The sequence below is a fragment of the Berghia stephanieae genome, chromosome 13 (assembly GCF_034508935.2).
Source record: "Berghia stephanieae isolate SIO BIC M18660-M18661 chromosome 13, UCSD_Bste_1.3, whole genome shotgun sequence".
Classification (NCBI taxonomy): domain Eukaryota; kingdom Metazoa; phylum Mollusca; class Gastropoda; order Nudibranchia; family Aeolidiidae; genus Berghia; species Berghia stephanieae.
Window position 1 is genome coordinate 29,101,464 of NC_088372.1, and position 10,000 is coordinate 29,111,463.

At 37.3% G+C, this 10,000-nt stretch overlaps 1 protein-coding gene across 1 annotated transcript in view; it reads left to right on the plus strand.

Annotated features, from left to right (window-relative positions):
* The first annotated feature begins 337 nt into the window (after positions 1 to 337).
* LOC144958879 (innexin unc-9-like) overlaps positions 338 to 10,000 on the plus strand; it is a 23,494-nt gene continuing 13,831 nt past the window's right edge. Inside the window, exon 1 of the mRNA XM_078891139.1 lies at positions 338 to 730. The gene's annotated coding sequence lies outside the window, so the exon portion shown is untranslated. The remainder of the gene's footprint in view (positions 731 to 10,000) is intronic.

Here is a 10,000-nt window from a genome sequence, read left to right on the forward strand (position 1 = left end):
GGGGGAGGGGAGGGGGAGAAAATTCAAATTAAATATGTTTCAATCAGTTAATCTGGAAAGGCACGTATATAAAAAATTGGCCAGAAAAATATTGATCGATTTAAATGACCCTCGCCTTGGCAAAAATTCTCAATCAAACATGGACCTGTCGCTCTGCTCATTTATAACTTTTCACATAGGCGAAACTGTTGATAAAGAGGAAAAGGAGACGAAGTCGACTTTACTGCGCTCAATACTTGACAGACGGGCCAATCAACAACTATGCGAGAAGGCGGGAGCACCGCATGTAGCGCTCAATTCTCAAATCTTCTTTCATTCAAACCAAAACAGTAGATTGTTCGTTGATAAATTGTTGAAGATTTTCACACCGAACGATGGCGTTATGTCGTATGTATCTTGGGGTTTTCCGTATGGAAATTTCATAGCCAAAATTAATACAGCTCGAAACATCATAGAATGAAATTTATATGTTTTGATGATGTTATTGCCAGAACGAAACACACACAGATACTTGTTTTTTGTTCATGAATAATCTTGATTTTCAGATTGGACTGTATTCAAATCAAACTCAGCGTGAGTGACCTGATCTGATCTGACCACTCATTCTTGGACTGTATACTGTAACTCGCTGGTCATTTTGCAATATCGACTGAACTCTGCTGGATCGTATTGCATTTTCTTTTCCTGGACCAAGTTTTTCAGTTGGACTAAATAAACATCTTCAAAAATCGTGAGTACCAGTTTAATTGTTTATAGACTCCCTCGCCCCCTACTCTCCCTTTTCTGAATTTGTCTGAATTTCTCCCTTCCTTTCTTGTAAAGCGTTTTTAGCACATTAATTTAGAGGATTCACCCTTTGGGTATGCGTTTAAGTAAAATGCCAGTCTGCCCAACAGATAATTCGTACTTACACACAAAACTATGTGTAACCATGAATAAATATTGATGCCATGCGTTTAAGTAGAATGCTCACGACATCAATCAGCCGGATAATAATATAACGTACCAACACACAAAACTATGTGTAACCATGAATAAATACTGATGCCATGCGTTTAAGTAGAATACTCACGACATCAATCAGCCGGATAATAATATAACGTACCAACACACAAAAATGTTGTGTAACCTTTAATGTTTATAGTCAGATTGATATCATTAAATCAGAACTAATTGAAAGTGCTGTCTTAAAACAATATCAAAAAGCTGAGTGACGTCAATTTCGTTCCTTCTATAATGTGATTGAAAAAAAATAGTGAGAACTAATCATTCTATAGATAGTATGCGCTTGGCTAAGAAGCTCATAACATTGCCATCCGGAAGTATAACGGACCAACACACAAAACTGTGTGTATCCATGAACGTTTATAGTCAGGTTAATACAGTTCAGTGAGCATTACTCATAAACGCGGATGGCAAAAAACAATAACAAAGACCCGAGTGACGTCATCTTCGAACTATCTATAGAGTTGAGTGGCGCCAACTATTAGGGGATTCCGTTTGTCTCAGGTTCTGTCCATGAGTTGAAACCAACACAGTGAACATTATTATGAGGATAATATATGTCAACGCTCTTGTTTTGGGCTCGAGAGTTTCAACGAGTGAACAAAACTCACAAAAGCACACATTTCACAAAAACAACAAACAACAACACTGAGATTCTGGGCCCTGTGGATAGGCCTTTGTTGTTGTTGTTGTTGTTGTTGTTGTTGTTGTTGTTGTTGTTGTTGTTGTTGTTGTTATTATTATTATTATTATTATTATAATTCGTCCACAATCAAGGAACTGAATATTGTAGCAAATGCATTCACTCAATAATTGACTATGGCCAACGTCGCATGCCAGATTTCAAAAGCCTAACTGGCTTGGTAACAGAATGGTGGGAAAAATACGACAGCTTTCTAGCTACATATTTCTACAAAATCCCTAAATTTTTAATGTGCGTGAAAACTGTAATTCGTAACTTGAATAGATGCACAAATTTCTTGGAAAACATTTTTTTTAATGTTGGTTTTTGTTATTCTTGAAGAATACTGGGTAATGTAAATGTTGCTGCTCGAAGCTCGAAGAAATAAATTAAATAACAATGTGAAATTGAATGTAAGTTTTTGTTATTGCGCGCCATTTATCTAAGAAAATTGCCACAATCAGATTCATTGACTGTTGAGTAATCCAGTCAGCTTGTTACCACTTTTATTTTATCACGTAGTGATTACTGCAATGGGAGCAATCTATATTACCTTTCCATGTGCTCGAGGTCATTGGTCACATTGGAATATGTGCTCAAAATGACCTTCATTGTGAAAAACGTTCACTGTTTGGGAAATATCCAACGTCACAATTTGTCATTTTGCTCAGCATTGACGCATGGGTATGTTTACAACTTTCATTAACAAAGCAGCCTGTTTACATTTGTTAAGAAATATCCAATCGTTGAACGGCAACAAATCACGTGATCAATGACTCGTTTGGACGAAAACGTGGATAAGATCAGTCCCATTCCCTTCTTTTAGGTGTAAGTCAAGATAAAATCTTTTGTATACAAGTCATTCAGAACAGTGCGCAAAATTGGTTTTAAGAAACGCTCGTATAGCTCACTCTCTCCCAATGGGAGCGATCTATATACATGTTTTCGTCCAACCTAGTCATCAATCACGTGATTTGTTGCTGTACAACGATTGGACATTTCTGAATGCATCTAAACACGCTGCTTTGTTTATGAAAGTTGTAAACATACCCGTGAGTCATGCTGAGCAAATTGACCAATTGTAGCGTTGGATATTTCTCAAATTGTGAAAACTTTTCACTATGTAGGTCACTTTGAGCACATTTTGCAATGTGACCAATGACCTCGAGCACATGGAAAGTTAATATAGATCATGCCCATTAAATTCCATCTGAACTGCACTGGCTACCAATCAGAGAGAGAGATTAAATTATAAAATCTCCATGATATATCTTAAATGTTTAAATGATGAAGCCCCTATCTCGTTAAAAACAACAACAACATAATACATCCTTATACACCTCTCAGATCACTACGATCATCATCTGATAAAACTAAACTTTTTGTTCCTCTTTTTAAATACAACTGTTATTTGGCGGGAGATCCATTTTTGTCATGGGTCCCCATGTATGGAATTCTATTCATCAGGGAAAAACGAAACTATTATTTTTAAAAGTGTCAATATTCAATTGTGTGTCTGCGTGTGTGTGTGTTTGTGTGTGTGTTCTTGTGTGTGTGTGTGTTTGTGCGGGGGGGGGGGGGGGGAGGGGGTTGTGGCGCAAGCAATGCATTATTTAAAATCCAGTGTAAAGCACATTGACCGTTATATAATTTTGAAAAGCGCTTTCTGAAACTTCATCTGTTATTATTATTATTATTATTATTATTATTATTATTATTATTATTATTATTATTATTATTATTATTATTATTATTATTATGACGATGATGATGATGATGATGATGATGTTGATGATGATGATGATGTTGATGATGATGATGATGATGATGATGATGATGATGAAGATGATGATGATGATGATGATGATGATGATGATGATGATGATGATGATGATGATAACAAGAAAGATACAAATCTGAAACTTACATTGAACTTTAGTTGTTCTTGTTTTTTTACTTTGATTTTTTTAAAACTCTTTAATGAGGGATCTCCTTAACTCAGGTGGTAGAACAAGGGACCGGGTGAAGTCGAGATTTTTTCTTATGAACTCTGTGTCCCCCAGCAGTTATTGGTTAGCTGGGTCTGTGGGATCTGGAAGAAAGTACTTTGCAATGTTCTAGCATCCTACCCAAAGTGTAGTAAGCAATTAATATTGTTCGTTTCACGCAATAGAAACCGGGATAAACTCCGGCTCCATGTGGTATGACATTCGCCTTCGGATCGGAAAGTCCCGGGGTGGAGTCCGCTCTGAGCTGCTCCTTGGAAAAGGTTCTTTACTCACAATACCTCATCGTTCTCAGGCATAAAATGAGTACCTGGCCGTTAACAACGATTTTCTGTCCGAAAAAGAATGTAATAATAATAATAATAATAATAATAATAATAATAATAATAATAATAATAATAATAATAATAATAATAATAATAATAATAATAATAATAGTGCGCAACCTATCCCCCTGGTTGGAGGCTCTGGGCGCCTTTTATCTCGCCTAACAGGTGTCATGTCTCGTCCTTCATGTTAAGTGTTGTTGATCGCTAGGGACGCCCTGTAAAGCGCTTTGAGCACGTTAAGTGGATATTGCGCTATATATAAGTGCTTAAGGTTGTTTCTACATGTCAAATTTTCGCGGCGCACTTTTTTGTGGCAGGCGACAAGAGCCAAAGCAGCCAATGTTTTTGTTATCGGGGTTGGTGTGTGTACAAAACTTGAACCAGATGAGATTCGAGGGGAATCTGGGGGATGTCTCGGGTTTCCCGACTAATTAGTGAGAATTGTACCTTGTGTCAGTGTGTAGTGTGTAGTGTGTTGTGTGTGTGTGTTTGTGGTGTTTGTGTGAGTGTGTGCTGTGTGGGTGAGCTGTGAGTGTTTGTGTTTGTGTCCGGCTGTGAGTGGGTGCGTGTGTGTATGTATGTATGTATGTATGTATGTATGTGTGTGCGTGTTTGTGTGTGTGTGTGTGTGTTCTGCTTGTAAGGATGTGTGTTTGTGATAAAGAGAGAGAGAGAGAGAGAGAGAGAGAGAGAGAGAGAGAGAGAGAGAGAGAGAGAGAGAGAGAGAGTTAAGTATTTGTCACCTTAAATACCTATTGTCTTCAATTTTTAAAACGCAAGATATTAGGGAGTATGCAATGTTTTTTGTCTTTGGGGTTGCTTTCATTTTTCTTGTATTTTTCGTTCTGTTTTGTCTGGCACTGTTTCATACTCGCCTTTTCAGATTGTTAATACTCTTCAACAGTCACTTCCTTCCTAGTGACGCATGGTAACTTAGTAACACTGGCTCTAAACTATCGGAACAATGGCGGACGCCCGTATGAAATATTTCTCCGGCGAGCATAAAAGTGTATCCAGAGGGAAAAAAAAACATTAATTTGATCGTGTTTTGACTTTTACACATTCTGATCACAAGACATATGAAAAATTATAGCCAGCATGAAGAATAAAAAGTATCGATTTTCTTTGTTTAGAACCACTATGGCCGCCGTTGCTGGGCGACGTGACATCAGACTACTGAATCCAATTTGGACAATCAAATCAACTTTTAGCATTAAATTTCCTGGATATAATGGTTTGAGTCATTAGGCCACATGAAAAAAATATTCAGGGTTGAGAGGGGTTTTTAAAAATGCCAAAATGGGGATCATTTAAACCATTCAATGTTTGAGGACGAGTTTTCTGACCAAATATTTAGTTAAATATGTGTTTTTCAGGAGTACGACAGCTTTTAAAAAGTGTTTTGTCAAGAGTATAGCTTATAATAAGACAGAGACTGGTAATTTTGGATACGATGAGAGATAAGATTATCGCTTTTCTAGACATCCTACAGGCAAAAGGATTACGTCGAGTATAAGGTTTCCAATGTTACCGATCGTCTGAAAACGGTGTTGTTTTGCTGGGATCAATCTTATACTTTACATTTATTTCATCGTGACATCATCATCATCATCATCATCATCATCATCATCATCATCATCATCATCATCATCATCATCACCGTCATCGTCGTCGTCGTCATCATCATTATCATCGTCGTCATCATCGCCATCATCATCGTCATCATCATCATCATCATCATCATCATCATCATCATCATCGTCGTCGTCATCATCATCATCATCATCATCATCATCATCATCATCATTATCATCATCATCATCCTCGTCGTCATCGTCGTCGTCGTCGTCATCATCATCATCATCATCATCATCATCATCATCATCATCATCAAACACCATGCCTCATATTTGAATTAGCTAGCCACTACCCAGTCTACATAAAAAAACATGCCATTGTACTTTATCTTTTGCTATGACACTCGCCTTCGAACCGGGAGGTTTAGGGTTCGAATAACGCTCTGGGGCGCTTAGTTGAATCCTTGGAAATTTTAAATTTTAAATTAAATTGAGCTTTGTATAGAGCAATATCCACTAAATGTGCTCAAAGCGCTTTACAATCGCTTGGAAAAGGCTCTATATAAATGCTCATATTTTATTATCATTTCTTTCTTTATTTATTTATTTCTCCACTTATTTTCAAACGCTTTATTTATCCATTTTGGAAAGGGGGGGGGGGGGGGGGGGGAAGCGAAGTGACTGAGTGGTTAAGGCATTGCTCTGTAATCCAGAAGGCAGTTTCGTTTTTTTCCTTGAGCGAGATAATTAACCCCCAATTTGCTCACTTGTAGTCTGTTTGATGGGTGATCTATAATCCTTCAGACGACGCGATCTTGTGGTGCCGGTGCGAAAGGGCGTATTAAAAAAAAAATTAATTCATTGGAGGGAAATTAACTTTGAAAAATAAGACCCAACTAGGTCACCGTAAGAATCAAATCACGCCTCCTTGATCAGGGTGAAAGAGACTTGTTCAATGTCATATAAATTCATAAATCTATCTAACTTATTGGGACTGAAGTCTTTGAAACATTAATATATATACGCTCGATACAACGTTGTAGAAGTCAAACAATCATAATTATACTTGAAATGTTTATATATATATATATATATATTATATATATATATATATATATATATATATATATATATATATAAAGACCTTCACATTTATTTATTTTGCATGCTCTAATTAATACTATCGAGCACTCTAGCATCTGCAAGTACCCACCCACCAACACTCATATTATATATATATATATATATATATATATATATATATATATATATATACATACATATATATCGATTTATTTTGCATGCTCTAATTAATAGTGTCGAGCACCCTAGTATCTGCAAATACCCACCAACACTCATAAAAAAATATTAAATTGGAAGGGGTGGGTTATGTACAGTGGCGTGGTTTGCTTACAGTATAAGGTGGTCCCAGAATCAGAAGAAAATGACTAAAATATATGTAAATACAAAAGAAATAAAAAAATCTAAAGAAAAGACTTAGTCAAATAAGTAAGAGGCGCTATATATCATTTCTCAGTTAGATATAATATATTTTTTTAATGCTGTAATCCATTTTTAAAAGATGTGGTGGTGCCAGGCACCAAATCAACCAATATAGCTACGCCCCTGGTTATGTGTTTGGAAAACTCTCCATGTGCGGCTATGTGGTCTAGTGGTATGACACTCGCTCTCGGATCGGAAGATCCTGGGTTCGAGCCTCGCGCTCGGCGCATAGTTGAGTCCTCGGAAAAGGCTCTTTACTCACATTCTCTCACCGTACTCAAGTGTCCCGTCCAACATGTTAAAAGTTGCTGTTGACCAGGGACCCCTTGTAAAGCGCTTTGAGCACATTTAGTGGATATTGCGCTATATAAAGCTCCATTTTTAAACCATAAAGACGAACTTCAGTGTCCATCGTTATATTCCTTTTTCGCACAGAAAAAATTCTGCATAAATCAAGGGACATAATCAAGAGAATAAATTATATCAACTAGAGCTACTCACCTGTATGAAGCTGACAATCATAATTTTTACAGCTTCTTAGAGTGACAGGAGAGGGCAATGGGGAGGGCGGGGGGGGGGGGGGGGGGGGAGAAAGAGAGAGAGAGAGAGAGAGAGAGAGAGAGAGGGGGGGGGGGTCATGAATAGGAACAGGTGGGAGGGCTTCTATGGATTATAGATTAAGATTTGCTGTGGCTATCGCGTGGGAGTTCGTAAATTTCTATTTATATCTATGAGAATGTACGTGTTTATATATATATATATATATATATTATATATATATATATATATATGGAAGGAGACAACGTATTATGTTTTTCTTGAGTTTATGTGTTTTAGGTAGATCGATAAGTGGTTAGGTAGATAGCTAGCTAGCTAGCTAGATAGATAGATAGATAGATAGATAGATAGATAGATTGATTGATTGATTGATTGATTGATAGATGGATAAATGGATAAATAGATAGATAGATAGATAGATAGATTGATTGATTGATGGATTGATTGATGATAGATAGATTAATTGATAGATAGACAGATGGATATATATATATATATATATATATATATATATATATATATTATATATATATATATTATGTATAGATAGGTAGATAGATATATGGATAGATAGATAGATAGATAGATAGATCGATTGATTGATGATCTAGGAAGAGTGACCTACTAATAGATCTAAAGATAAATAGAGGATAAGAGTGAAATTGAAAGAGAGAGAGAGAGAGAGAGAGAGAGAGAGAGAGAGAGAGAGAGAGAGAGAGAGAGAGAGAGAGAGAGAGAGGAGAGAGGAGAGAGAGAGAGAGAGAGAGAGAGAGAGAGAGAGAGAGAGAGAGAGAGAGAGAGAGAGAGATCTTCGGTGGTGTCTCGTAATGTTGCATTACGTTTCCATGATATGATGGTAAATTATTTGATACATTAGCATTATTAATTACCCTTGTCTAACCAAAACAACAAACGATGTTTTATTTTCTTCTTCTTCTTCTTCGTTCCCGTCACGTCACATGGTCAGTCCGGTCTGGTGAATGAAGCCCACAGTGGTCCTGAGGTCGTCCTCATTGCCGTACAGCTTCTTTGAGTATAGGGTTGGGTCAGGCCAGAAGTTCCTTCTCGACTGGTTGTACCTTGGACATTCCATTAGGACATGATGTCCATTTTCATTTTCAAATCGCATCTAAAACTTTGTTTTAAAAAAATAGCTTTTATATAGCGCAATATCCACTAAATGTACTCAAAGCGCTTTACAAGGGTGCGATATTACAATTACAGAGACAAGGCTGTTAACGGCCAGGTACTCATTTAGTACCTGAGTACTGCTGTGAGAGAATGCGAGTAAAGAGCCTTCTCCAAAACTCTACTATGCGCCGAGCGAGGCTCGAACCCAGGACCTTCCAATCCGAAAGCGAGTGTCATACCACTAGACCACATAGCCGCAGGTTAAACCTAATACCGAAAAGTTGATTTAAAGTAAAAATAAGAATTACAATATTTAAAGTGATACCAAGCTGCTAGAAGCTGTGGACTGTAAAAAAGTAGTAAACAAAAATTAATATAACAGTGCGGCTATGTGGTCTAGTGGTATGACACTCGCTTTCGGATCGGAAAGTCCTGAGTTCGAGCCTCGCTCGGCGCATAGTTGAGTCCTTGGAATAGACTGCCCGTTGACAGCGTTGTCTTTGTCCGAAAAACTGTAATATCGCCTAACAAGCGGCATGTCCCGTCCTACATGTTAAATGTTGCTGTTGGCCAGGGACCCTCTGTAAAGCGCTTTGAGAACATTTAGTGGATTTTAGGCTATATAAAAGATCAATTAAAAAAAAATTAAAAAGAAAAAAAAAAGAATAAAATACCAAAACACGGAACGTTTCATGCAATTAGAACTGTTGGTTTCACGATACTGTAACCGGGCCAACCTAACGATTCACGGACCTTTTTAGTTGTAAGGCCGACATCATTATTTCTAAATCTTTGAAAACAAAAGGTAACCAGCTGTTTACCCTGGTATCTCTCAAAGATTTAATTACATATACACACTTCTGCTCACACTTCAGAGAGATGTGTGTGTGTGTGTGTGTGTGTGTGTTTAAAAGGTTGAATTTACCGTAATGTAAATAAACACACCACAGATAACATGATCTACCAATAATACGGTACTCGCATGGAATTTCTCGGATTGATCTAACCAAGGCACTTAACCAAACCATCTGCTCAGATTCAGACAGTTTCTCTTTCTCTCTCTCTCTCTCTCTCTCGCTCTCTCTCTCTCTCTCTCTCTCTCTCTCTCTCTCTCTCTCTCTCATTATCTCTGAACGTTTCATACTCTGTGCGATTATCCATCAACTTGCCTCACTTCATCTCACGGAAGTCCCAGGTTTGAGAGTGTTT